We start from the raw sequence: 27,117 nt of genomic DNA on the forward strand, positions 1-27,117 counted from the left end.
ATAAAGTAGAGAAAGTAACATTATAAAATTTATAAAATAGTTACAGCAAGTTAAAGAATATAATAATAATTACTTACCAAGTACTTTAATGCCAGATTTTCTCTGTTTGGCAGAATAAATCTTTATAAAACAATTTACTATAGTTAAATCTATCTTTTTATTTATACTTTGGTTGCTCCGCCAGCACCCACCATAAAGCTGGAATGCCCACTAGTGGGCGATAGGGACAAAGTTGACTACCACTGCACTAGATCAACTGGATTTAATTGATATATTCAGAACCTTTCACCTCAAAGCAGCAGAATATACATTCTTTCCAAGTGCTCACGGTACATTTTCTAGAATAGAACACACGTTAGGACACAAAGCCAGTCTTAATAAATTTAAGAAGACTAAAATCATATCAAGCATCTTCTCTGATCACAATGGCATGAAACTAGAAATCAATTACAATAAAAAAACTGAAAAACATTCAAACACTTGAAGGCTAAATGGCATGATATTTAATAACAAATGGGTTAACAATGAGATCGAGAAAGAAATAAGAAAACTTCCTTGAAACAAGTGAAAATGAAAACACAACAACCCAAAATCTAGGACTGTAAAAAATACAGTCTTTAATACAAAGGACTGTAAGAAATACAAAGGGGTGTAAGAAAGTACTATGAAGATCTATATGCCAAATTAGACAACCTAGGCAAAAATGGGTAATTTCCTAGAAATATACAATCTTCTAAAACTCAATCTGGAAGAATCATAAAACCTAAATAGATCAATTAAAACAAATGAAATTGAAACAGTTATTAAGAAACTCCCAGCAAACCAAAATCCTAGACCAGATGGCTTCACAGGTGAATTTTAAAACCAAACATTCAAAAAAGAACTAACACCTATCCTCCTCAAACTCTTTCAAAAAATTCAAGAGGAGAGAAGACTTTTTCAAGCTCATTTTATGAGTCAAGCATTATTCTCATTCCAAAACTAGGTAAACACACTACAAAGAAAGAAAACTATAGGCCAATATTCCTGATGAACATAGATGCTAAAATTCTTCACAAAATATTAGCAAACTGGTTCCAGCAATACATTAAAAAGATTAGACATCATGATCAAGTAGGATTTATCTGGGGAGGCAAGGCTTTGCAAAGGTACAGTATTTGCAAATCAATAAATGTGATTCATCACATAAAGAAAATGAAGGATAAAAATTACATGATTATATCAATAGATGCAGAAAAAGGCATTTGATAAAATCCAGCACCCATTTACAATCAAAAACTCTCCCGCAAAGTGGGAATACAGAGAACATACCTCAACATAATAAAGGCCATCTATGAACAAAACCACAGCCAACATCATAATAGGGCAAAATTAAAAGCAGTCCCTTAAGATCAGGAACAAGGCAGGGGTGCCCCCTATTCATCACTCTTATTCAACATAGTCCTGGAAGTCCTAGCCACAGCAATAGACAAGAAGAAGAAAAAAAAAAAGGCATCCAAATTGGAAAGGAAGAAGTAAAACTGTCATTATTTGTTATGACATGATACTGTATATAGAACACCCTAACATCTCAGTCAAAAAAACTACTAGACCTGCCTGACCAGGCAGAGGCGCAGTGGATAGAGTGTCAAACTGGAACATGGAGGACCCAAGTTTGAAACTCTTATGTCGCCGACTTGAATGAGGGCTCACCTACTTTATGCATGGGTTCACTGGCTTGAGCATGGGATATAGATGTGACCCCAAGGTTGCTGGCTTTAAGCTCCAAGGTCCTAACTAGCTTGAGCAAGGGGTCACATCACTCTGCTGTAGCCCCTTGGTCACGGCACATATGGGAGAGCAATCAATCAGTGAACAACTAAGGTGCCACAACAAAGAGTTGATGCTTCTCATCTCTCTCCCTTCCTGTCTGTCCCTATCTATCCCTCTCTCTGAGTCTGTCTCTGTCACATACACACACACACATAAACCATACACACACACCACAACACACACACACACACCCTACTAGACCTGATGAATGAATTTGGCAAGGTGGCAGGATATAAAATATTCAAAATCAGGAAATTTTTATACATCAACATAAACAGTCAGACAAGAGAAATTAGAAGAAACAATGTCCTTCACTATTGCAACAACAACAATAAATAAAGTACCTAGGAGTAAAGTTAACCAAGGAGGTAAAAAATTTGTACTTGGAAAATATAAGACATTGAAAAAAAGATCAAGGAAGATATAAACAAATGGAAGTATATACCATGCTCATGGATAGGAAGAATAAACATCACTAAAATGTCTACCCAAAGCAAACTATAGATTCAATGCAATTCCTATTAACATATCAATAACATACTTCACAAATATTTCAAAAATTTATATAGAACCAAAAGAGAACACGAATAGCCTCAGCAAGCCTGAAAAGGAAGAACAAAGTTGGAGGTGTCATACTTCCTCATATCAAGTTATACTACAAGGTCATTGTAATCAAAACAGCTTGGTACTGGCATAAGAACAGGCATATAGATCAATGGAACAGAACTGAGAACCCTGAAATAAACTCAAGCCTTTATAGTCAATTGATATTGACAGTTGGTACCTGGCCCGTCTGTACCTTGTTGTAGAGCGGGTGCAGCTACTTCAGGATGGGCACCAATGGCTGCGGAGCTGCAATCGTTGGGGCGCCTGCGCCTCCCCAGGACGGCGCCCCTGGCGGGCCTGACCAGGAAGAGTCCAGGGGGCACTGTGGTGGTCTTGCTGCAGTTGTAATCCATGCAGAGGATATTGGCGTCCCCAGCACGGGGAGGCGGTTGCATTTCATGAGCTCCAGCCAGGCTAGGTTGTACTGCAGCATGAGTGGAGAGCAGCCGGCCTTGGCGCGTCCCTTGAAAGAGACCTTTTCCCCTCTCTAAAATTTGCCCCAGGAGAGGTCATCAGCATCAGAAATGTAAATAGAAGTAACACTGCAAAGCTACCAAACAAAACAACCCCCTTCCCTCACTCAGGCCTGTGGCCTGCTACACATGCGCGACAGGGACACCTACTTGTGGCAGGCAGCTGCCGTGGCCCGGTGACCCAGTCCTGTCTGTGAGCACTGCGCTTGCCTTGGCATAGTCCCAAGTGGCCATGCTGCCGCCATTCTTGTGGCTCTGTTGCCAGCGACAGCAAAAGCAGCTGGTGAATTGCTGCCACAACTCCACAGTCTTGTTGGACCAAATCCAGATGCCAGACATGATACCCACTAGGAGGCACATGAAGTACTTGAGCATGAGCTCCCAGTACTCCAGCTTGGTGCACAGGTGGCTGGAGTCTTGGCCTGGGCACACGCAGGTGAGCGCAGCCTCCCAGCTCTCACAATAGTGCTGCTCAGGTAGCAGGCCATAACAATGCTGGCTGGCACTGTGTAGAGCAGCATGAAGATGCCAATTTGGATCATGAGCTTCTCCAGCTTGTCCGTCTTGGTGGCACCCTGCTTGATGACTCTACAGATGCAAAAAAGCAACACGAAACCTGCCAGGAGGAAAAGCGTGCCCATGAGCAGGTAGAGCACCAGAGGGCCCAGCATCAAGCCAGGCAGTGAGTTCAGGTTCTGGTTGCCCACATAGCATATGCCAGCCACTGGATCCTCATCCATGTGGATGAGGATCCAGTGGCTGAGGATGATCCAGATGGGAGTACTGTGTATAGCCTACGATGGCCTCATTGCCCCACTTCATGCCAACTGCAAAAAACCAGGCGAGCGACAAGATGACCCACCAGATGGAACTGGCTATGCCCAAGTAGGCGAAGTACACCAGCAGGAAGACAACAGTCTGCAGCGCAGGGCCCTTCCTCATAGTCAATGTGGCTGCTGTGCTCACACCCAAACCTACCAGGAAGCCCAAAGATGCACAAGTAGCACCAGCTGACAGGAAGATGAATGGGCACTCAGGAGTAAATGGGAAGCATTCCACATATTTTTCAGGAAGGTGGCCACCGTGGTGGGAAGTGGAGATAAAGCAATGCACTGACCACAGGTCCGACCATAAGGTGGCGAACGTGTGCTCATTTCTCAGGCTGAAGGAGGGCTGGGTAGCAGGGCACCCGCGCAGTGTTGGTACCTGGCCCCGTCTGTACCTTGTTGTAGAGCGGGTTGCAGCTACTTCAGGATGGGCACCAATGGCTCGCGGAGCTTGCATATCGTTGGGGCGCCTGCGCCTCCCCAGGATGGCAACCCTGGCGGGCCTGACCGGGAAGAGTCTAGGGGGCACTGTGGTGGTCTTGCTGCAGTTGTAATCCATGCAGAGGATCTCGGCGTCCCCAGCACGGGGAGGCGGTTGCATTTCATGAGCTCCGGCCAGGCTAGGTTGTACTGCAGCATGAGTGGAGAGCAGCCGGCCTTGGCGCGTGCACGGAGCGGCAGGGCAGCAGAGGCTTATGATAGTCGGGTAAGCAGATGGGCGTGTACATGGAGCACAGGAACAAGAGCAGGTCCGGAGAGCCCTGGATCTCCAGCAGCGGCCAGAACTGGTGCAACTCCAGGCCCGCCTGGTCCTGCGTGTTGTGGTGGAACTAACTGGTTGGGCATGTGCGTCAGGTTGTAGCCTTTGCCCCAGCACATTGGTACGATGATCTCCTGGCATCCCGGAGCCTTGGAGGAGGCCAATGCCTGGCCTGCCAGCTGCGCCAGGAGCAGCAGCAGCAGCAGCAGCAGCTGAGCAGAAAGAAGAGTCAGGCCGAGCTATAACCCCTCCCTCCCCTCGCTTCCCTCGCATAGCCCGCGCAGGACGCCAACGCAGACAGGGGAAACCTGGGCCAGGGCTGCCCTCTCCCCTGACTTGTGTGAGCCACCGGGCCTAGCAACCTGTTGGCTCTTCTTCTCTTCAAAAAATCCGCCCCAAGATAAACTGTCTCAGGAAGGGCTGCCTCCCTCAGCCCTTAGCTCTTTGCTGGATAGAGTTGAGGAGGGGCAGTTAGGGTAGTCGCGGGGCGGGGGGCAACGGGGTCTATCATGCCCAGGCTCCACTCGCAGAGAGGCGCCAAATGGTCTCCAAGACAAACATGAAAGGCTTAGTAGAAGGGGTGGGGGGACCCAATCAAGTGTCCCGCCCGGGGCGCCAGTTATGTTCGCTAAGCCACTGAGTTAGGGCTCCGATTCTAGGGAAAGTATTCTTTAAAAAATGAAGAAAAATTACTACTCCCAGTTAGAGGGGAGTCAACGTCTCAGTCCCCGGAAGCGGTCTCCAAACCTCAGATCAGGGGTCCCCAAACTTTTTACACAGGGGGCCAGTTCACTGTCCCTCAGACCGTTGGAGGGCCGGACTATAAAAAAAACTATGGGGCCGCGGCGGCTGCGGGGCGACGCGCAGGCCGGACCCACTGAAGCGGCGGCGCAGGGAGCGGGGCTGCGGGGGTCTCGGCGGCGGCGCGAGGGCGGCAGCAGAGCGCGGCCCCCCTAACCTCCAGCCGCGGGAGCGCACCACCCGCTGGGCCGGCCCGCAGCGATGTCCGGCGCAGAGAAGGCCGGTGGAGGCGGTGGCGGCGGCGCTGGGCGAGGCAGCGGGGCCGGGGCTGCCGGACGAAGCGGGCCTGGCCGGCGCCCGGCAGCTGCAGGAGGCGGCCGGCGACCCTGACGCACCGCCCAAGAAGCAGCGGCGGCGGCGGCATCGGGAAGCTGGAGGAGCGGCTCTACGCGGTGCTGTGCTGCACCGTCTGCCTGGACCTGCCCAAGGCCTCCGTGTACCAGGAGGGGGCCGACCCCAACCCGGCCCGGCCAGCGCCCCGGGCGCCCCGGGCACCACGTCTCCTCCGAAGCCAGGCCCGAGCCCCGGGATCCGGGACCCAGCGGCCGGGACTTCCGGCGTCTCTTTGGAAGCTCCTCATTTTTCTCTTCTCGGGACTTTGTTTCCTCCTTCGAACCCCCCTTCTTTCTTGTTCCGATTCCCCGTATTTCCCGATTCAAATCTGTCTCCCCTCTAGATGTTTCTTCTCTTTGCAGCTGCCCACACACACTCCGCAGCCCCCTCGCAAGCTGACCCCCGATAAAGCTGGTGACAGGTGCCCCCCGCCCCTCACTTCAGAGCTCGCTCCCCGCATTTCTCAGCTCTCCTGTTCACTCAGGAGCTCCTCTGTTCTTTTACCAGCCACCTCTCCCCTCAAAACCTGTCTCCTCGGGCTCCTCCTGCACCCCTACCTCCTCCCAAGTGGAAAAGTTCTCTTGGCCCCCTTTTTTTCTGGAAGAACTCTGAGGAGAGAGGGGGTCGCCTCTCCTCTTCCCTCTTCCATTTCCTTCCCCCTCATCCCTGGTCTGGATGAAACACCTGCATCCAGCCCCACAGTCTGGGTCCCTTCCCCAGGCGGACCCTGTGCCTTAAAAAAAAAAGAAAAAAAACTATGAACAAATTCCTATGCACACTGCACATATCTTATTTTAAAGTAAAAAAACAAAATGGGAACAAATACAATATTTAAAATAAAGAAAAAGTAAATTTAAATAAAAAACTAACCAATATTTCAATGGGAACTATGGGCCTCTCACTGACCACCAATGAAAGAGGTGCCCTTCCAGAAGTTGCGGCGGGGGCCGGATAAATGGCCTCAGGGGGCCGCTTTTGGCCCACGGGCCAGGCTGTAGTTTGGGGACCCCTGCTCCAGATTAAGCTCTCCATTCTCTTCTCTCCCCTCCACCTCTTGAAACCAAACTGCTGACACCCCGCCCCACCCCGCCTTCCTTACCACTGGGCCCTCCAGGCTGGGCCGCGGGGTCAAACAGATCAGCCCCCTCCAGAACAGTACAAAGGACCAGGGGGAACGGGGAGCAGGGAAGGCGCGGGCTCTCACCTCCGCGGATCCAGAGAGAAGATATGCTGCAGCTAGCCTGGGTTCTCCATCCCTGGGACACTCCACTCAGAAACGCGGCTCAGAGCCAAGCTGGCAGCTGGAAAATTTGGCGACAGACTGGGTATCCGAGGAGGCCGCACATGGCAGCAGGTGGAGGCGAAGTCTCAGAGAGATGGTCTGAATGCGATCGCCACAAGCTGGTCACTCACCCTCTCCTCTAGGGCCCCTCGCATGATGCGGGCGGGGCAAGGCAGAGGCAGGCCTTGCGTTCCTCCGGGGTTCTGAAGCCTCACGTAGGGCAAACACGCTGGCAGCATCTAGGCGAGAGGAAGGTGGTGTGTGGTGACCGGGAAACTCCACTCCTCACAGCACCACGAACAAGCGGCATTGGCCTCGCCAGGGACTGCACGGTGCCTGCGTGCCTGTCAACCGCGTCCCGGGCAGCCACTGGCATACTCCCCTGTACGGGGCCCCTTGCTCCAGTCAACTCCTGGGGCGGTGGCAGAGCTCAGGAGACGCCTGGCTCTGCTCCTCCCCGAGTACCTGGCACCTTTTAGCCTACCTCGCTTGGCGCTAAACAGTGCCCCGCAGTAAACTAGAAATCAACCACGCCTGACCTGTGGTGGCGCAGTGGATAAAGCGTCGACCTGGAAATGCTGAGGTTGCCGGTTCAAAACCCTGGGCTTTCCCGGTAAAGGCATATATGGGAGTTGATGCTTCCAGCTCCTCCCCCTTCTCTCTCTCTCCTCTCTCTCTGTCTGTCTCTCCCTCTCCTCTCTAAAATGAATAAATAAATTTTAAAAAAATTAAAAAAAACAGAAATCAACCACAACAGAAAAACTGAAAAATACTCAAACACTTGGAAACTAAATAGCACATTATTAAATAACTAATGGGTAAACAATGAGATCAAAGAAGAAATTTTAAAATTCCTAGAAACGAATGAATATGAGCATATATCAACTCAAAATTTATGGACAAGCAAAAGAGTCTTGAGAGGGAAGTTCATAGCATTACAGGCATACCTCAAGAAGCTAGAAAAGCTCAAATAAACAACTTGACCCTACATCTAAAAGAACTAGAAAAAGAACAGCAAGTAAATCCCAGAGCTAGTAGAAGGAAGGAAATAATAAAGATCAGAGCAGAAATAAATGACATAGAGGCTAAAGAAACAATACAGAGGATCAATGAAACCAGGAGCTGGTATCTTGGAAAAGGTAAACAATATCGATGAACCTTTAACCAGACTCACCAAGAAAAAAAGAGAGAGGACTCAAATAAATAAATTAGAAACGAGAGTGGAGAAATAACAACTGACACAACAGAAATACAAAATATTGTAAGAAAATACTATGAAGAACTGTACGCCAAAAAACTAGACAACCTAGATGAAATGGACAAATTCCTTCAAACATATAATCTTTTAAAAATCAATCTGGAAGAATCAGAAAACCTAAACAGACCCATTACAACAAATGAGATTGAAACAGTTATCAAAAAGCCTCCTAAAAAAGAAAAGTCCTGGGCCAAGATGGCTTCACAAGTGAATTCTACCAAATATTCAAAGACCAACTAACTCCTATCCTTCTCAAGCCATTTCAAAAAATTCAACAGGAAGGAAGACTTCCAAGCTCCTTTTACGAGGCGAGCATAATTCTGATTCCAAAACCAGACAAAGACAACACAAAGAAAGAAAATTATAGGCCAATATCCCTGATGAATGATAGATTCTAAAATCCTCAACAAAATATTAGCAAACCGGATCCAGCAATATATGAAAAAAATCATACACCAGGATCAAGTGGGATTTATTCTTGGGAGGCAAGGCTGGTACAATATTTGCAAATCAATCAATGTGATTCATCACATAAACAAAAAGAAGGAGAAAAACCACATGATAATTTCAATAGATGCAGAAAAAGCATTTGATAGAAGTCAGCACCCATTCATGATCAAAACACTCAGCAAAGTGGGAATACAGAAAACATACGTTAACATGATAAAGGCCATCTATGACAAACCCACAGCCAACATCATACTCAATGGGCAAAAATTAAAATCAATCCCCTTAAGATCAGGAACAAGGTGGTTGTATGAAAAGGAGAGAAGGTTAGCACTCCCCTTGACAAGGATGGAAGAGGCTCTCGGGCCTAACAACACGCATATGGTTAAGGCATTGCCACCTACTTCGTGGCATCTAACCACTGTTTTTAAGAAGATGTGGCACATATACACCATGGTATACTATTCAGCCATAAGAAATGATGACATCGGATCACTTACAACAAAATGGTGGGATCTAGATAACATTATACAGAATGAAATAAGTAAATCAGAAAAAAATAAGAACTGCAGGGTTCCATACATTGGTGGGACATAAAAAGGAGACTAAGAGACATGGACAAGAGTGTGCTGGTTAATGGGGGCGGGGGGAGGGAAGGAGGGAAAGGGAGAAGGGGTGGGGGAGGGGCACAAAGGAAACTAGATAGAAGGTGAAGAGGACAATCTGACTTTGGTGATGCCGTATGCAACAGAATTGAATGACATGATAACCTGGACATGTTTTCTTTGAATATATGTACCCTGATTTATTGATGTCACCCCATTTAAAATAAAAATTTTTATTAAAAAAAAATCAGAAACAAGGCAGGGGTGCCCCCTTTCACCACTCTTTATTCAACATAGTTCTGGAAGTCCTAGCCACAGCGAATTAGACAAGAAAAAAAAATGAAAGGCATCCAAATTCAAAAAAGAAGTAAAACTATCATTATTTGCAGATGATATGATACTGTATATAGAAAACCCTAAAGTCACAGTCAAAAAACTACTAGACCTGATAAATGAAATTCAGCAAGGTGGCAGGATATAAAATTAATACTCAGAAATCAGAGGCATTTTTATACACTAACAATAAACTGTCAGAAAGAGAAATTAAGGAATCAACCCCCTTTACCATTGCAACCAAAAAAATAAAGTACCTAGGAATAAATGTAACCAGGGAGATTAAAGACTTGTACTCAGAAAATTATAAAACATTGATAAAAAGAAATCAGGGAAGATACAAACAAGTGGAAGCATATACCGTGCTCATAGTTAGGAAGAATAAACATCAGTAAAATGTCTATATTACCCAAAGCAATTTATAAATTCAATGCAATACCAATTAAAATACCAATGACTTACTTCAAAGATATAGAACACATATTCCAAAAATTTATATGGAACCAAAAGAGAACACTGAATAGCCTCAGCAAGCCTGAAAAGGAAGAATAAAGTGGGAGGTATCACACTTTCAGGTATCAAGTTATACTATATGGCCATTGTACTCAAAACAGCCTGGTACTGGCAATAAGAAACAGGCATATAGATCAATGGAACAGAACTGAGAACCCAGAAATAAACGCACACCTTTATGGAAAACTGATAGTTGACAAAGGAGGGTAAGAGCATACATTGGAGTAAAGACAGGCTCTTCAACAAATGGTGTTGGGAAAATTGGACAGCTACCTGCAAAAAAATGACACTAGACCACCAACTTGCACCATTCATAAAAATCAACTCAAAATGGATAAAAGACTTAAATGTAAGCCGTGAAACCAGAAGCATCTTAGAAGAAAACATAGGCAGTAAGCTCTCTGACATTTCTCGCAGCAATATATTTGCCGAATTGTCTCCACAGGTAAATGAAATAAAAGACAGGATAAACAAATGGGACTATATCAAACTAAAAAGCTTCTGCACAGCTAAAGACAATAAGAACAGAATAAAAAGACAAACTACACAATGGGAGAATATATTTGACAATGCATCTGATAAGGGGTTAATAACCAAAATTTATAAAGAACTTGTAAAACTTAATACCAGGAAGACAAACAATCCAATCCAAAAATGGGCAAAAAAAATGAATAAACACTTCTCCAAAGAGGACATACAGATGGCCAATAGGCATATGAAAAAATGCTCAACATCACTAATCATTAGAGAAATGCAAATTAAAACCACAATGAGATATCACCTCACACCAGTCAGAATGGTGCTCATACAACAAAACAATACAGAAATAAGTGCTGGCGAGAATGTGGAGAAAAGGGAACCCTCCTGCACTGCTGGTGGGAATGCAGACTGTGCTCAGTCACTGTGGGAAAACAGTATGGAGGTTTCTCAAAAAATTAAAAATCGAACTGCCTTTTGATCCAGCTATACCAGTGTTAGGAATATACCCCAAGAACACCATAGCACTGTTGGAAAAGAAGAAATGCACCCCCATGTTTATGGCAGCATTGTTCACAATAGCGAAGATCTGGAAACAGCCCAAGTGTCCGTCAGCAGGACGAGTGGATTAAAAAGCTTTGGTACATATATACTATGGAATACTACTCAGCCATAGAAATGACGACATCGGATCATTTACAACAACATGGATGAACCTTGATAACATTATACTGATCGAAATAAGTAAATCAGAAAAAACTATGGGGGTGAGGAGAGGGAGGGAGATGGGGGAGGAGAGGGGCATAAAGAAAACCAGTTAGAAGGTGACAAAAGACAATTGGACTTTAGGTGATGGGAATGCAGCATAAGCAAATGGCAAAATAACCTAGAGCTGTTTTCTCTGAACATATGTACCATGATTTATCAATGTCACTCCCATTAAAATTAATAAAAAAAATTTAACCAAGGATGCGGAAGACCTGTAGTTGAAAAATTATACAACACTGAAGAAATTGAAGATATAAATAAATGGAAGCGTATACTGTACCAATAATAGAACAAATTAACATTCTTATAATGTCTATACTACCCAAAGCAATCTGTAGAATCAATGCAGTTTCTATTATATACTAATGCGTGTATTTCATAGAACTAGAACAATAATAAAAAAATTATGTGGAACCACAAAAAAAAAATACAGAGAAAGAAAGAAAAGACAGAGGAGTGAGTGGAGAAGCAGATGGTCGCTTCTCCTGTGTGCTCTGAGAATTGGACCTGGGACATCCACACACCTGCTGACACTCTACCACTGAGCCAACCCGAAGTCTAGCAATATTTTATAAGTACAAAATGACACTGCACTGGGCACTTCTGTATATAGGGTGAAACAGAAACAGACGTCCTTACCCTCATGGAGCTTACTGTTTCTTGGGGGAGAGAAAGATTTCCTGATGTGGAAGGAAGTTGAAAATTTTGAGAAACTGAAAGAAGATACTCCTGGAGCATAATGGACGGCATGAGCACTCAGTAGGGCAGGGGTCCCCAAACTACAGCCCGCGGGCCAAATGCGGCCCCCTGAGGCCATTTATCCAGCCCCCGCAGCACTTCTGGAAGGGCACCTCTTTCAATGGTGAGAGGAGCATAGTTCCCATTGAAATATTGGTCAGTTTGTTGATTTAAATTTACTTGTTCTTTATTTTAAATATTGTATTTGTTCCCGTTTTGTTTTTTTACTTTAAAATAATAGATATGTGCAGTGTGCATAGGAATTTGTTCACTAGTTTTTTTGTTGTTTTGTTTTGTTGTTTTGTTTTTTAAGGCACCAGGGTCCGCCTGGGGAAGGGACCCAGACTGTTGGGCTGGATGCAGGGTGTTTCATCCAGACCAGGGGATGAGGGGGAAGGAAATGGGAGAGGGAAGAGGAGAGGCGACCCCCTCCTCTCTCAGAGTTCTTCCAGAAAAAAAAAAAGGGGGCCAGAGAATTTTTCACTTGGGAGGAGGTAGGGGTGCAGGAGGAGCCCGAGGAGACAGGTTTTGGGGGGAGAGGTGGCCGTAAAAGAACAGAGGAGTCCGAGTGAACAGGAGAGCTGAGAAATGCGGGGGAGCGAGCTCTGAAGTGAGGGGCGGGGGGCACCTGTCACCAGCTTTATTCGGGGGTCAGCTTGCTGGAGGGGCTGCGGAGTGTGTGGGGGCAGCTGCAAAAGAGAGAAACATCTAGAGGGGAGACGATTTGGATCGGGAAATACGGGGAAATCGGAACAAGAAAAGAAGGGGGGGTTCGAAGGAGGAAACAAAGTCCCGAGAAGAGAAAAATGAGGAGCTTCCAAAGAGACGCCGGAGTCCCGGCCGCTGGGTCCCGGATCCCGGGGCTCGGGCCTGGCTTCGGAGGAGACGTGGTGCCCGGGGCGCCGGCCGGGCCGGGTTGGGGTCTGGCCGGCGGCCCTACCTGGTACACGGAGGCCTTGGGCAGGTCCAGGCAGACGGTGCAGCACAGCACCGCGTAGAGCCGCTCCTCCAGCTTCCCGCTGCCGGCCGCCGCCACCGCTGCCTTGGCCGCCTCGGCCGCCCGCAGCCGCTTTTTGGGCGTTGCGTAGGGGTCGCCGGCCGCCTCCTGAAGCTGCCGGGCGCCGGCCAGGCCCGCTTCGTCTGGCAGCCCCGGCCCCGCTGCCTCGCCCAGCGCCGCCGCCGCCGCCACCGCCGCCGACCCCGCGGCCGCCCGGCCCCGGCCGCACCGCGCCGGCGGACCCCGTCGCCGGACCGCCTCCACCGGCCTCCTCTGCGCCGGACATCGCTGCGGGCCGGCCCAGCCGGGTGGTGCCTCCCGCGGCTGGAGGTTAGGGGGGCCGCGCGCTGCTGCCGCCCTCTTCGCCGCCGCCGAGACCCCCGCAGCTCCCGCTCCCTGCGCCGCCGCTTCAGTGGGTTCCGGCCTGCGCGTCGCCCCGCAGCGCCCGGCCGGCCCCATAGTTTTTTTATAGTCCGGCCGTCCCAAGGTCTGAGGGACAGTGAACTGGCCCCCTGCGTAAAAAGTTTGGGGACCCCTGCAGTAGGGTGTACTCACCTGTTCTGTGGTCTGTCCAGCTGGCCGCCGCTGCTGTTGCTGTCCCTGGGTGTTTGGGGCTCAGGGTGCTGCTGGTGCCAGGCCACCTCTGCGGCCACCGCGGCCCACTGCTGCCCCAGGGAGGGCTGCGCACACTCGCGTGCCCGCTTGGACCGCTTCCAAGACCGCCCCAGCCTGGCTGCCACAGAGGGCTGGTCTGTGCCGTGGGCAAGTTTACGCATGGGCTTGGGGCTCCACAGCCTATGCAAGGGCTTCCGCCTCTGCGGGGAGGGGGGGGCTGCTCAGACTGCTTCTGGGGCTGCTTCAACTCCACTGCTGCCCTGGAAGGGTCCGCGTCGCTGGGGGTTGGTGCACCAGCTCAGACAAGGCTTAGCAGTGACCATGGCTCTCACCTCCACGGCCAGACCCACACGCGCTCACCTCAGATCACCCCCAAGGTTCTCCTGGCTTCCGCTGCCACTGAGGGCATGCCCACGCCACCGACAGGTTTGGGCACTGGCCCGGATCTCTGCAGGTGGCCGCTGTGACTTCTACCCTTGCTGGCGGGATCACACGTGCCCACACGGACCCCCTCTGCTGTTCGCTCAGGCCTCTGCCCTGTCAAGGACGGCCCTATGCCACAGGCAAGACTGTGTGCGAGCCCAGACCTTTCGCAGCGGCCTGCAGCGGTTTCCCACCTTTCGCGCTATCTTGCCTCAACCGCCCTGGCCTCCATAGCTGTGTCCTGGTGTTACAGCCGCCCCCTGCCGCCTCCAGTCTGGCCCGTCCCTCTGCAAGCATTCAGCCGCCGCTGGGGGGGGGGGGGGGTACACGGGGTGTTGTTGTGAACCATAAATGGCAGAACGCCATTGTAGATTTGAGGCTAGGCAAAGCGGCTGAGTTCTGCCCCTCCACCTCCATATTGGCTGTGAGGCTGAGTATTGGCACCCACTTCACTTGCTTCCTTGACTTGCTGGAAGCAATTTACATGCCCTGCCACTGACTCCTTGATTGTTTTCAGAGGTTGGTAGATTTCACTAATGCATCCTGTTTATGCCTTGGGAGAGTTTCTGTTTAGCCTTGGATGTAGTTACTTTGTATCAAAGACTTTCTTGGTTTGCATAGGGCTATATAATAAAGCAAGCTGGGGCTATGGGGCACTCAGATATTGCCATCATCATTTGAAGAGTCTTCCCTGTCCCATTTTTTCTTGATGAAAAAATAATAATAAATAAATAGATAGATAGATAGATAGAACAAAAGGATTGTGGGAGCCAGGCAGGGACTCTCTTAGCAGAGACTGCATTTAAAATGAGCAAGGTGACTTACGGGCAAAGAGGACCACTTTGCCTGGAGACAGAGAGATGAGCTTACAAAACACTCAGTAACAAGAGCAGAACTGGTAGGCTGGAGCAACATTGCGGAGGGCCTAGGGCACCAAGATAAGGAGCTGGAATATTGTTTTCCGTATTGACCAGGGGCAACATGCACAAAACAATGATTGGGAAGTGTATCTGGCCACCCTATCCTAGGTGGTTTAGTAGCAGAGGAGGTCTGAGGTTAGGAGACTCCTGGAGACTTCAGCAGGAGTCCAGGAATGAGGGAGAGAGGCCCAAGCTAGGTCGGTGGCTTGGAAAACTGGAAAGAAGAGAGACAGATATTAAAGCTTTATTCTTCAGTCAGTCTTGCTGGACACACTTTGACATTGTCCACACAAGTGATGATTATCTTGGGTTTTATTATCTTGAGTTTACAAGTGTATAATATTGCTGCTTGTGCAAGGACATGGAGGCCAAAATGACAACTTCGTTCAGTTGTGATCTCTGGCTGTTTGTCCACAGACTGTTATCGACTGAAAACTGGTGTCAACATGCTTCCATCACATTGTGGTGCGCCCAGCCTGCTGTTGTGCCCACAGAGAAGTCATGAACATAAATCCACTTCCTGAAAGCAAAGGCTAGAGATAAAAGTGGTTCTTAAAAGTTATTTCTCTAGTATTGATAGAACTTCATGGATGGTTTTCATTTTTAAAAAGGGGGCTTACTGGCCCTGGCCAGTTCGGCTCAGTGGTAGAGCATGGGCCTGGCGTGCAGGTCCCAGATTTGATTCCTGGCTAGGGCACACAGGAGAAAGCACCCATCTGCTTCTCCACCCCTCTCAACTCCTTTCTCTCTGTCTCACTCTTCCCCTCCTGCAGCCAAGGCTCCATTGGAGCAGGGTTGCCCTGGCACGAGGATGGCTCTTTGGCCTCTGCCTCAGGCGCTAGAATGGCTCTGGTTGCAACAGAGCAATGCCCCAGATGGGCAGATCATCGCCCCCTGGTTGACTGCCTCCCCGTTTCCAACTTCAGAAAAATACAAAAAAAGGGGGGGCTTACTAAAATAATAACATGCAGGTTATTTTAAACCCATTAAAAATTGCAGTAGATTGTGGGAGCTCCTCCACGGTGACAGGAGGACACTACGGAAAAGGGAATATGGTGTAGGAAGCACGGCTTTGCCTTGGGGGCCAACACCTGCTGTGCCTTCAGAAACTACTGGCTATTATTATCATTGTCTACCTGACATTTTCAAATATCTAACAATGACCTTGTGCTTTTTCTTGACCCTTTAATTATTTACTGGTTCGACTTCCTACCAGACTGTGCTATGCTTAAAGGCAGGTTTATAAGTTCTTTTCATTGTTTTTCTTCTTTGCTGGCAAAAGTAATACATTCTTACCACCCTCAAAAAAAAAAGTCAAAAATATCTGCCTTCATCTCAACCTCTAAAGATTATTTTTGTAGATTGTTGTTTCTATACAATCGAAATTGGGGCACACTGAGGTTCCTTTTTTGTCAAGGTCAGGAGAGTAAATATTTTTGGATTTGCAGCCATGTGGTTTATCTGTCACAGCTACTAAACTTTGTACCTGTAACAGTGAAATTACCATACACAATAACTAAACAAATAGTATGGCTGTGATCCAACCATACTTTATTTACAAAACAGGTTTTAGCCCATTTGGGCTGGTTCCTGTTCTGGACAGTACTTGCTATTTAATATAAATATAATGTGAACCACTTATATAATTTATATTTTCTTATAGCCATACTAAAAATTTTTAGAAAAAGAGAAATCAATTTAATAGTACATTTTTATTTAGCCCAATAGATCCAAATATTATTTCAACTTGTAATCAAAATAAGTAATTATGAAAACATTTTACTTTTTGTTTTTGTGCTAAGTCTTTAAAATTTGTTGTGAATTTGTACTTATAGTACATCTTGATTAGAACTAGCCATATTTCAAGTATTCAGTAGCACACATGGCTAGTGGCTACCATCTTCAACAGCTTATCTGAAGAAGCTTCATAGTCTTTGTATGCATATAATTACATTCATTTTAAGAAACAAACGTAATATAATATGCATGCTTTTTTTCCACTGCATAATCTTTCTTGGAGATCTTTCCCTATTTTCTCAAGAAGATTGACCATTTTCTGTACACTTATAATATTTACTTTTTAAATTTATTATAATCTACTTTATCAGCTTCCTATCATGGGTATTTGTATTGTTCTTAATTTTGAATTGTTATTTAAAGTAGTTCAGGGATCGTCCTTCTACATTCAAGTCTTGGCACCTGTGGGAGTATATATTTAGAATGAATTCTGAGGAGTTGAATTGATGAATCAAAGGCTATGGTGACATATAACTTTTAATAACTGTGTCCAAGCTGGAGAGCTGGAACTCTGTCTTTCTTTTGTATCTAGCACGTTTGCTTTCAGTGGAGAATTATTAAATGAGTGATAAAAATCCCACCAATGAGAGAGAAAGAAGGAGAGAGAGAAATGATATGGAATAAAGTGGGGATGGTTAACTGGATATTAAGGAGACAAAAGTGAAACTCCCTGGGTTGGTATCCTGAAAGGTGTTGTTTAATACTGAGTTAAGCTGCTCTGCTCAGGTCCAGTTCCTATCTCTTTCAGAAGTTCTCCAGGCCTTGGGTCTCAGGCTGTGGTTTGTGTTGCACTGGGAAATGGTTCTCTAAGTCTGGAGACCAGATGAGCCCCAGGCTCCCCTGTGGTGGGCAGAACAGAGTTTCCAGTTAAGGGTGGAGGGGCTGGTAGGGGTTGGAGATGGTTAAAGGTGTTGTCTCCTCTCCAGGGCATTAGGGAAACCCCTGCTCTTCAGGGGTCAGACAAACTCTGGAATTCTGGGGTCCCATCTCTGGGATGTCTCTGAATAGGAAACCTGCTGCCCTTTTGGAATGAGAGGAAATGCCCTCCCCTAGACCCTGCATCCTGTCACCACCGTGGCTAAGAAGTTTCCACTCTTTAGTGGCCAAACACATGGATAGAAATTATGACTATAAAAATCCGAATTTATCCTGAGATCGTCCTTGTCCTCCTACCTGCTGAGAATTATTTCCTGGCTTGTCTCTCAAACATGGCTACGGCACACTCACCGCCCTGCATGACACTCTCCCAGGCAGTCTCTCTAACTTTTCTTCTCCAGTTATCCAACCCTCCTGCCACCTCAGCCCTAGAAGTTGGCTTTTCGTAGCGCTCCGGAAGGCAGGGCTTGCTTCTGCAATTCCCCAGAGCTGTTATAGTACCTGGAACATAGTTGGCACTTAATAGATGTTAGCTGAGTACAGGACAAAGTAATTCCCAGACTCTTCAGTGTTGCCCTCCAAACTTCTATAATGGAAATAACTCTCTGGGTAAGCATTGATTGGTGTAGCCAGGCACTGTGACAAGTAAATAAGATAGGCAGGGTCCCTAAGTTCATTAAGCTCATGACCTCAGAGACTTTTCTGACACATCTCGATCATTCTGTACTTTTATTCACTCAAATATTTTTTTTTCTTTTTTGCATTCTTCTGAAGCTGGAAACGGGGAGGCAATCAGACAGACTCCCGCATGCGCCAAACCAGGATCCACCCGGCATGCCCACCAGGGGCGATGCTCTGCCCATCTGAGGCATAACTCTGTTGCATCCAGAGCCATTCTAGCGCCTGAGGCAGAGGCCACAGAGCCATCCTCAGCGCCCGGGCCAACTTTGCTCCAATGGAGCCTCAACTACAGGAGGGGAAGAGAGAGACAGAGAGGAAGGAGAGGGGGAGGGGTGGAGAAGCAGATGGGTGCTTCTCCTGTGTTCCCTGGCCGGGAATCGAACCTGGGACTCCCAGACACCAGGCCGACACTCTACCACTGAGCCAACCGGCCAGGGCCTCACTCAAATATTTATTGGACACCTAGTATGTGCTAACATTAGCTAAACACATATGCTCTAATTTAGTCCTCACAAGAATCCTCCCACAAGGTCATATGGACTATCCATTTTATACTAGAGGAAAGTTGGACTAAGATAACTCACCCAAGTCCACAACTACTCGCAGAGAGTGGGGTCTGGCTCTGGCCCAGCGGCCTCACTCAGCATGTGCAGCCCTCTGTATCCTGCAGCTCCACGCCTGGCAGGAAGCATTCTGACCCCTGAGCAATGAAGGAAGAGCATTCTAGGTCCGGTATGCTCCTGGAGCCCAGCTGGAAAAACTGTCTGGGGAACTGAGAAGCTGGGTAGTGAGAGAGAAGACTAGAAAGGATGGGAAGTAGCTGATGGCAGAGTTAGTTCCCTGAAGTGCTGTTCTCTATACCCTAGAAACCTTAACCCTGGGACCTCTTCTTGTAGTTTCTAAATGTCTCTCTACTCTATATGTGCTGCTTCTTCTTTAGATTTTATTTATTGATTTTCAGAGAGAGAGAGAGAATGGAGAAGAGAGAAAGAGGGGAGAGAAGTGGGAAGCAGCAGCTTGTAGTAGTTGGTTCTTGTATGCGTCTTGATCGGGCAAGCCCGAGGTTTTGAACAGCAACCTCTCTACAGGTGCTTCTGAATGGAAGAGGCCCTGGGGTTCTCTGAGAGGCGGTGGCTCATGGTGAGGGCAGTAATAGAATCTAAGCACCCAGGCTTACTTCTCAGCATATGTTCATTTTTATATTCTGAAATAAAATAGAAGTCAGTGGTGCCATACTCCTTGGGTGGCTATAATCTGAGGGGGTTCTGCAGCATCTGTAAAAGAGCAGGCAACCGCTTCACTTTCAGGTGTTTATTACCTTCAGTTCAAGTTTCGGAGTCTTCCACTTCCTCCTGCTCCTAGACTTCTCCCAGCTGCCAAACTGTCCCCCCACCAAGGCCATGCAGTTGGGAGCAGGAAAAAAAAACAGGAGTAAGTTGTTTTTATTAAATAAAAGCTAAAAAGATCCAGGCAAAATGATTGTAATCATAATCACAGACACCCTACCAGATAAGAGGGGAAACTTCTGTGAACTAAGTCATGCTCACACTCTCCTCTCTTTTTCTGTTCCCTTTGAGCAGTGGACATTTCTGCCTTGGTGATGTTTCAAATCTGCCATAGGCAGGAACACAGAGGGAAAAATATCCCTGCCTATAAAACAAGGAAAAGTTAATGAAAGGGACTTAGAATTTGAGACATACTGGAATTGGCAGCAGAAAAAATCTAACACCGTGGAAATAACGACCAGGCATTAAGTCATTCTGGGGCAAGGCATCCATCCTGCATAGACTTAAAAATGTTGCCTCACCTCTTTCCTCCCCACTTGAAGCCACAGAAGAAGATTCAGGGGATCGTTATTATTAACAGGGGAATTTGAAGAGATACAAGTGAAAACACAACTCTTTGGACCTCTGGGAGAGTTCAGTGGCAGCAGAATAACACCGTGCAGGAGCAGCTATGGGGCCTTGTGGATGTGACTCCCTGGGATCCTGTCGTCCCTCTGCCTGTGCTGTTCTCTGCCCAGAGTTCAGAGCTGAAGTCTCACTGATAAAGTTTCCATCTAAAAACACTAAAGGGTCTTCCATGATCTTTCACATGGCTCACTTCCACTCCCACCACCATCCTAGTTCACCCACCAGAAATTTTTATTTTAGTTTATTTATTTATTATTTAGTTTAATATTTCTTTAATTTTTCCGAAGCTGGAAACAGGGGAGGCAGTCTGACAGACTCCCGCATGCGCCCAACTGGATCCAACCGGCATGCCCACCAGTGGGGGGATGCTCCTCTCCCCTGGGGCATTGCTCTGTTGCAACCAGAGCCAGTCTAGCATCTGAGGCAGAGGCCACAGAGCCATCCCCAGCGCCCAGGCCATCTTTGCTCCAATGGAGCCTCGGCTGAGGGACAGGAAAGAGAGACAGAGAGGAGGAGAAGGGGGAGGGGTGGAGAAGCAGACTGGCACCTCTCCTGTGTGCCCTGGCTGGGATTCGAACCCGGGACTCCTGTGCGCCAGGGCCGAACGTCTCTACTGCTGAGCCAACCGCCAGGGCCAATTTTATTTTCAATTACAGTTTGCATTCAATATTATTTTGTGTTAGTTCCGGTGTACACACAGTGGTTAGACAATCATACACTTCACAGAGTGATCTCCCGATCGTTTGAAATGCCCACCTGACAGCATACGGAGTTTATCACAGAGTTAGTGTCTACATTTCCTGTGCTGTACTTTATGTCCCAGGACCACTGGAGAATTTAGATACTAAGTTCATCCTGGGAAATCTGGACCTGGGTCCCCTGCCCCTGCTGGCAATGCGGACAAAGAAAGAATAAAACGCAAAAGACAGGGAAGTGGCTCCGTACACAGTGAGCTGGAGGAGACACTGGGAGAGCTTCCCTGGATTCAGAGTAGTCACAGATTCATTCTTCCCTAGCCACATTCAAAAGTCACAGTGAGGACTGTCCTTCCTCACTTACACTCCATGATGGGGGTGCTGCTGATGCTTTCCCACCTCAAAGTCAGGGTAAGATACCTGACAATGAGCCCATCCATACTCTTGTGTGTCCCCTGAACACATCTGCTCCTCCCTTCCACTTCTCTGTGGTCACAGGCAGACCTTGGAGACACTGTGGGTTCGGTGCTAGACCATCACAATAAAGCAAATGATCGCAACAGCAAGTCACACAAATTTTGGTTTCCCAGTGCATATAAAAGTCATGTCCACACTATACTGTAGTCTGTTAAGTGTTTAATAGCATCATATCTAAAATACAATGAACAAATTTTAATTAAAAAAAATAAAAAGATCTTAATTGCTAAAAAAAAAATGCTAAAGCATCATCTGAGGCCGTTGGGAAAATGGTGCTGATAGACCTGCTTGACACAGGGTTGCCACAAACCCTTTTCCCTTACTGTGTAAAAAAGACAATATCTGCAAAGACGTGCAATAAAGAGAAGTACCGCCTTCATTGCTTCTCTTTTCCATATGAGGAGACTGGGACCCTGAGGTGTTTGATTTACACAAAGACACAGAGCCATTGAAGGAGAAGCCTGGGCTGGCCAAGGTCTTCCAAACCGCACTTCACGGCATCTTCTGCTCTGAAATGCTGTCTCCTCCTCGGTCCAGCTTTAATCCCCCAAGCCCAGTTCTCTTTGCCTCCATTTCATCCTGCCAGTGGATCATGAAGCCCTGAGTAAAAATGTAGAAAACAGTTCATTTTAATTTATCTATTTCACTTCTAGATATTTACTTCAGAGAACACATATGCCCTCCGAAAAGGCTTGGATATGAATTGTTTCCCCATCTTTATTTATAATATTTGAAAACTGAAAACAGCCCAGGTACCATTGATAGATGACTACACAAATTGTGGTAAGGCCATGCAATGGAGGATTACTCACCAATAAAAAGAAACAAACTATTGGTACAGGAGACAGCACGGATAAATCTCACAGACATTGTGCCGAGTGAAACAAGCGAAACACAGGAATATAAACCACATGGTTTTTCTTATGTGAAGTTCTAGAACAGGCAAGAAATCAAATCAGCATTGACTTACGGGGGCTATAACGATGGGGGATGAACGGTGTTTGGGACAAGGAGAGGAGTAATGGGAACCAGCAGGAGGGAACATTATGGGTGATGAAAATGTTCTGTATCTCGATGGGGGTGGGGTTACAAGGTGTATGCATTTGTTAGAATTGATCAATCTGTATACTTAAGATCTGTCCACTTCAGTATTGTAAGTTATATCTAAATTTTAAAAATAGGATAAGAGGTAGCACATGACTGTTGCAACACTTTATACAGAGAAAAAAATGAGCACAAATTATTTTCCCACATGCAGATTTCAAATCTCAGTGCTCACTGCTGTTTATTATTTCCTGCACTAATCCTCCAAAGACTCTTTCTAGGTGTACAGATGCATATAAATGGGCTCACACTGTCCACTGGGCTGTAGCCTCGTCCATAACATGTAGCACTGAGGGAAGGCTTTATGTGAGATAAGCAAACAGCTTGAAATGACTATTTCTGAGTGTCAACCATTTTTTATTTTCATGTTAAATATTGTCCTTCCATGTTAGATTGCTCAGAAAGATTTTTGTGGATGCTGCTAAGAGGCAAAAGAATGTTCTAGTGACAGCATGTTTTTCTAAATGGTGTTTGGGTTTGGCTCGAGCCCCTTGCCCGTTCAAATGCAGCATGCTCCTTCAGGGTGACATCAGCAGGCCTTGGCCCTGACCGTCTCATTTCCCCCTCCAAGTTTTCAACTAAAATGTACCGAAGGATTTCTCTTCTTTTTGAAACCTATTTCCATGACAGCATTTGATGTTGCATTTTACTGTAAAGAAATTCCTTCATAACTTCTATTTGAGTACTATTGTTTTATTATTTGCTAATTTTTCCCATTTTTTGTATGTCCTATTTCGCTGTACAGAGAGAGACATTACATGTTGACACAGAGTGATGTGACATAAATATGTGACTTAAATGATCCAATGTGAAGTAAAGTCTAACTGCAGAGGGTCGGTCCTGACTTTGCACCTGTTGGTGCTCTCCCTCGGTCAAGGTCACGGCGATCTTGGAAAAAGCAGGCTTGCCGTGGAGTGCTGGGCAGCAGACAGGGAGAGCTGGAGAGGCTGCCAGTAGTCTCACTCCTCCGGGTTTGGCTTCTGGGTGAAGTTTGCATCGAAGGGCATTGGGCTCAGCTTACTGACCAGCAGTTTCAAGCGCCCTTCGCTGGGCCCCCACAGAAAGTGCTGGCTCACACAGCCAGCTGGTCAGCCGTGATAGAAGTCTGACTCCCTAGGAATTGTGGAAGTAGCTCACCTCCCCAGGCGGGAGAAAACCCGCTTTCCTACAAACACCTGAGAGCGCTGAGCTCTAAAGTGGGGGAGCCCAAAAGGGAATGTTGCTGAGCAGGAAGGAACCTTGGAATTGCCCGTTGTGTACCTTTGTAATCTTACCCTTTGCGATTTTGATTTTTATGTGAGAGGGTTATATGTATTTAATACATTAGTATTTTAGTACACACATAGATTTTATTAGTTAGTAGAACTATATTGGAAAACCATGCTTGAAAATTGTTTGCCGACATGGGTTCAAAACCAAAACAGCTTGGAGACTCTCTCATAGGAGAAGAGGAACACCGGTGGAGGTGGTGGCAGTGAGAGCCCGCCCCGAGGTTCCTAGGATCCAAAAGATAAACCTGCATTTGCCTGGGTCGTGCTTCAGGGAGAGGGGAACAGGCCCAAAGATCAGTACAACTGAATTGCTCTCCAATGCTCTTCCCACGAAAATAACACCCTGTGAGACTGCCTGAGAATCCGACAGGTTGTGACCCTCACGGAACAGCCCTCTCATCCCCTGAGCAGCCCCAGGCTGTGGCCCCAGCGATTCAGACAGACCAGCTCTCCTTCCCCATGTCATGAGCTCTGCTGTTCAAAGGAGCAAATGGCAAAAGACATTAAAATGTTGATCATCGCTTGTTCTATAAGAACTGCATGCTAAAACTGTTAAGGAAGCCCTATTCTTCAACCGTCAATGATGGAGATTTAAACAAATCTGTCATTGGTGAGGTTAGAGAATCAGGCATTTCCATATACACCCAGTGAAACTGTAAACTGGCAAAATCTTTCTGCATGCAATTTGAAAATACTCACCAAGTGTTTAAAATATATAGAGATCTACCTAGCCATCAACTTCTCGCCTCTGGTTGTTTTTTAAAGGAACTAAGCAAATTTGTAAATAAAGATTTAAATAGAGAAAACCTTGCTCTTCAACTACTTATTCATTCCACAAATATTTATTGGTGTTTTCATGAGGCAGACGCTGTCCTACATGCTGCAACATCACACAGAATAAAATAGGGCTGCTGCCCTCCTGCAGCTCATTAATGATCATTGCAGTGTTATCATAGGGAAAACTCAGAAGCTAATAAAATAACTAAAAGTAGTTTCCTTTTGCAGCTATGAATTACTATGCAGTCATCATAAATGGTATTGTGGAAGACACTGGAAAATATTCACATTAGGTGGTTAAGTGGGGAAAAGCAATTAACAAAATAGTGTGTACGATATAAGCCTTCTCATGGCCTTCTGCCATCAGAGAAGAGTCACAGCTCAGCCTAGCATTTGAGCAGAGGCATCTTGAAATGAAAAGACTTTCCTTTAGTGAGAAACAAAACAGAATAGAATATAAAAGTATTGGGAAATATAGCCATAATTTTTCCTGCTTCATGAATGTCTTCTGAGGATAACTCTAGGCAGAATTAGAGGAGTGGGTAACAACAGGCTTGATGGAAGGTTCTGAGAGGCAGAAAGACATCTCCAAAGAACTACAGCCCAAGGACGAGTCCGTAAAACACTGATGTGTTGTGGGAAACACTCACTGGCAGTTGCTGGCTTTGAGCTGGAGGAATGGGCAGCATCTATTGATAGAAACTAAAAAAAGACCCTCCAGGAAACAACACAGACCTGCTGCTCCTGGAAAAGGTTAAAAAAAAATGAAAATTTCCCTGGAACCTCTAGGAAACAATGCAGACCTGCTGCTCCCTGCAAAAGGTAAGAAAACAAAATTTCCCCTAGAACGTCCAGGAAACAGTGCAGACCTGCCACACACGTTGCTTTTCACCCAGAAAGACCTACTGTGGACTTCTGAGCTCCAGAGCTGTAAGACATTAAAACTTGTTTATTATATAAGCTGCTAAATTTGTGGTAACTTATTTCACAAGCAATAAGAAATTAAAACAAATGAGTGCGTTTCAATGTTTCCATTAGGGATATAGTATAATACTGGTTATATTTAAACTCAGTGTTTAGTTTTTCAGGATATTCATACTTTTCACAGGTGAATTGTATAATATCTTGAAAAACGCTAACTTTTTCTGTAGTAACTGCCTCAGTTTTGTTTGCTTTATTTTTGAAATACTAATGCCTTTGTGAGAAAGTTAAATGAGAAATACTTTGTCCTGAGACCTGGAGTGTGTGGGATGTCTTTATGCTACTTTCATATTTGATACCTATTTGGATGGGTATAGAATTCTATATTGAAAATTACATATTTTTTTTAAAAAATAGAAAAATAAAAATAACTACAGCCCAGCTGAAAATAAGCACCTCATCCAATATTGAAAAAGAACCAGTGTAATAAAACTGCCTAAAGCCAAGAATGAGAAGACACTCTTAAAAACAGTAAGAGAAAAATGACAGTACAAGTGATCACCAGTGAAAATAACAGTAAACTCTCATCAGAAACTATGTAGGCCACTAGACAGCGGGATGATATTTAAAAAGCTGAAATAAAAATGATAGACTTGTAAATTCGGCAAAATATCCTTCAAAAAAAAGAGACATTTAAAAAATATAAACAAAAACTGAGATAACTGGTCATTAGTAAACCTACCCTATAAGAAATACTAAAGGGAGTCCTTTGAACTATGTATAAGGACACTAAATAGTAATTCAATTAACATTAAGTGATAAAGGTGTCACCATTGGCCATACTAAGTGCCAGGAATATGGATGAAAAGGCCAGACATGCCACATACTTAGGACAGCTCTACTAAAGGCTTCCAAGATCTTTTAAGACAATATCAAGGTAGGAACAAGCATTAAATACTATGACTCTGTAGGATTTATCCTCAAAATGCAAGGTTGGTTTAACATCCAAATATAAATCAATATAATATGCCATATTAATAACTAAAGGACAAAAACTATCTCAATACACAGAAAAAGCATATGACAAAATGCACCACTCTGTGATTAAAAATAACAAAGCCTCAACAAACTGGGATAGAAGGAAACTTCTTTACGTCATAAAGGACATCTATGAAAAACACCATATTGGTAGTCAAAGACTAAATACCTTCTCTGTTATACCACAGCAAGGATGTCTGCTTTCATCACTTTTGTTTTAAATTGTACTATAGGTTCCAGTCAGGGCAAGAAAAAGAAAAGGTATCCAGATTTAAAAGGAAAATGTATATTTGCAGATGACATAATCTTGTATATAAAAAATTCTAAGAAATTCTCTCTCTCTCTCTCTCTCTCTCTCTCACACACACACACACACACATATACACAGAAACTGTTAGAATTAACAACAAGTACAAGATTGCAGGATACAAGGTCAATATACAAAAGCCAATTGTATTTGTATACACTACCAAACAATCCAAAATGAAATAAATAAAACTATTTTTTTGCAATAGTAGAATACTGATAGATAAGTTTAATAAAATAAGTACAAAATCTGTACACTGAAAAATAACATTT

The 27,117-nt window shown here is 45.7% G+C and overlaps 1 non-coding gene and 2 pseudogenes across 1 annotated transcript; 1 reads left to right on the top strand and 2 right to left on the bottom strand.

Annotated features, from left to right (window-relative positions):
- Positions 1-3,014: 3,014 nt before the first annotated feature.
- Positions 3,015-5,643, bottom strand: LOC136319376 (frizzled-5-like; annotated as a pseudogene).
- A 3,259-nt stretch (positions 5,644-8,902) lies between these two features.
- On the top strand, positions 8,903-9,029 carry LOC136321330 (U6atac minor spliceosomal RNA). The gene has a single exon (XR_010728593.1). It is a non-coding gene; the product is annotated as a U6atac minor spliceosomal RNA (small nuclear RNA).
- Positions 9,030-21,899: 12,870 nt separating this feature from the next.
- The window catches only part of LOC136334255 (frizzled-5-like), a 36,810-nt pseudogene continuing 31,592 nt past the window's right edge, over positions 21,900-27,117 (bottom strand).

The sequence above is a fragment of the Saccopteryx bilineata genome, chromosome 1, assembly GCF_036850765.1.
Source record: "Saccopteryx bilineata isolate mSacBil1 chromosome 1, mSacBil1_pri_phased_curated, whole genome shotgun sequence".
Classification (NCBI taxonomy): Eukaryota; Metazoa; Chordata; class Mammalia; order Chiroptera; family Emballonuridae; genus Saccopteryx; species Saccopteryx bilineata.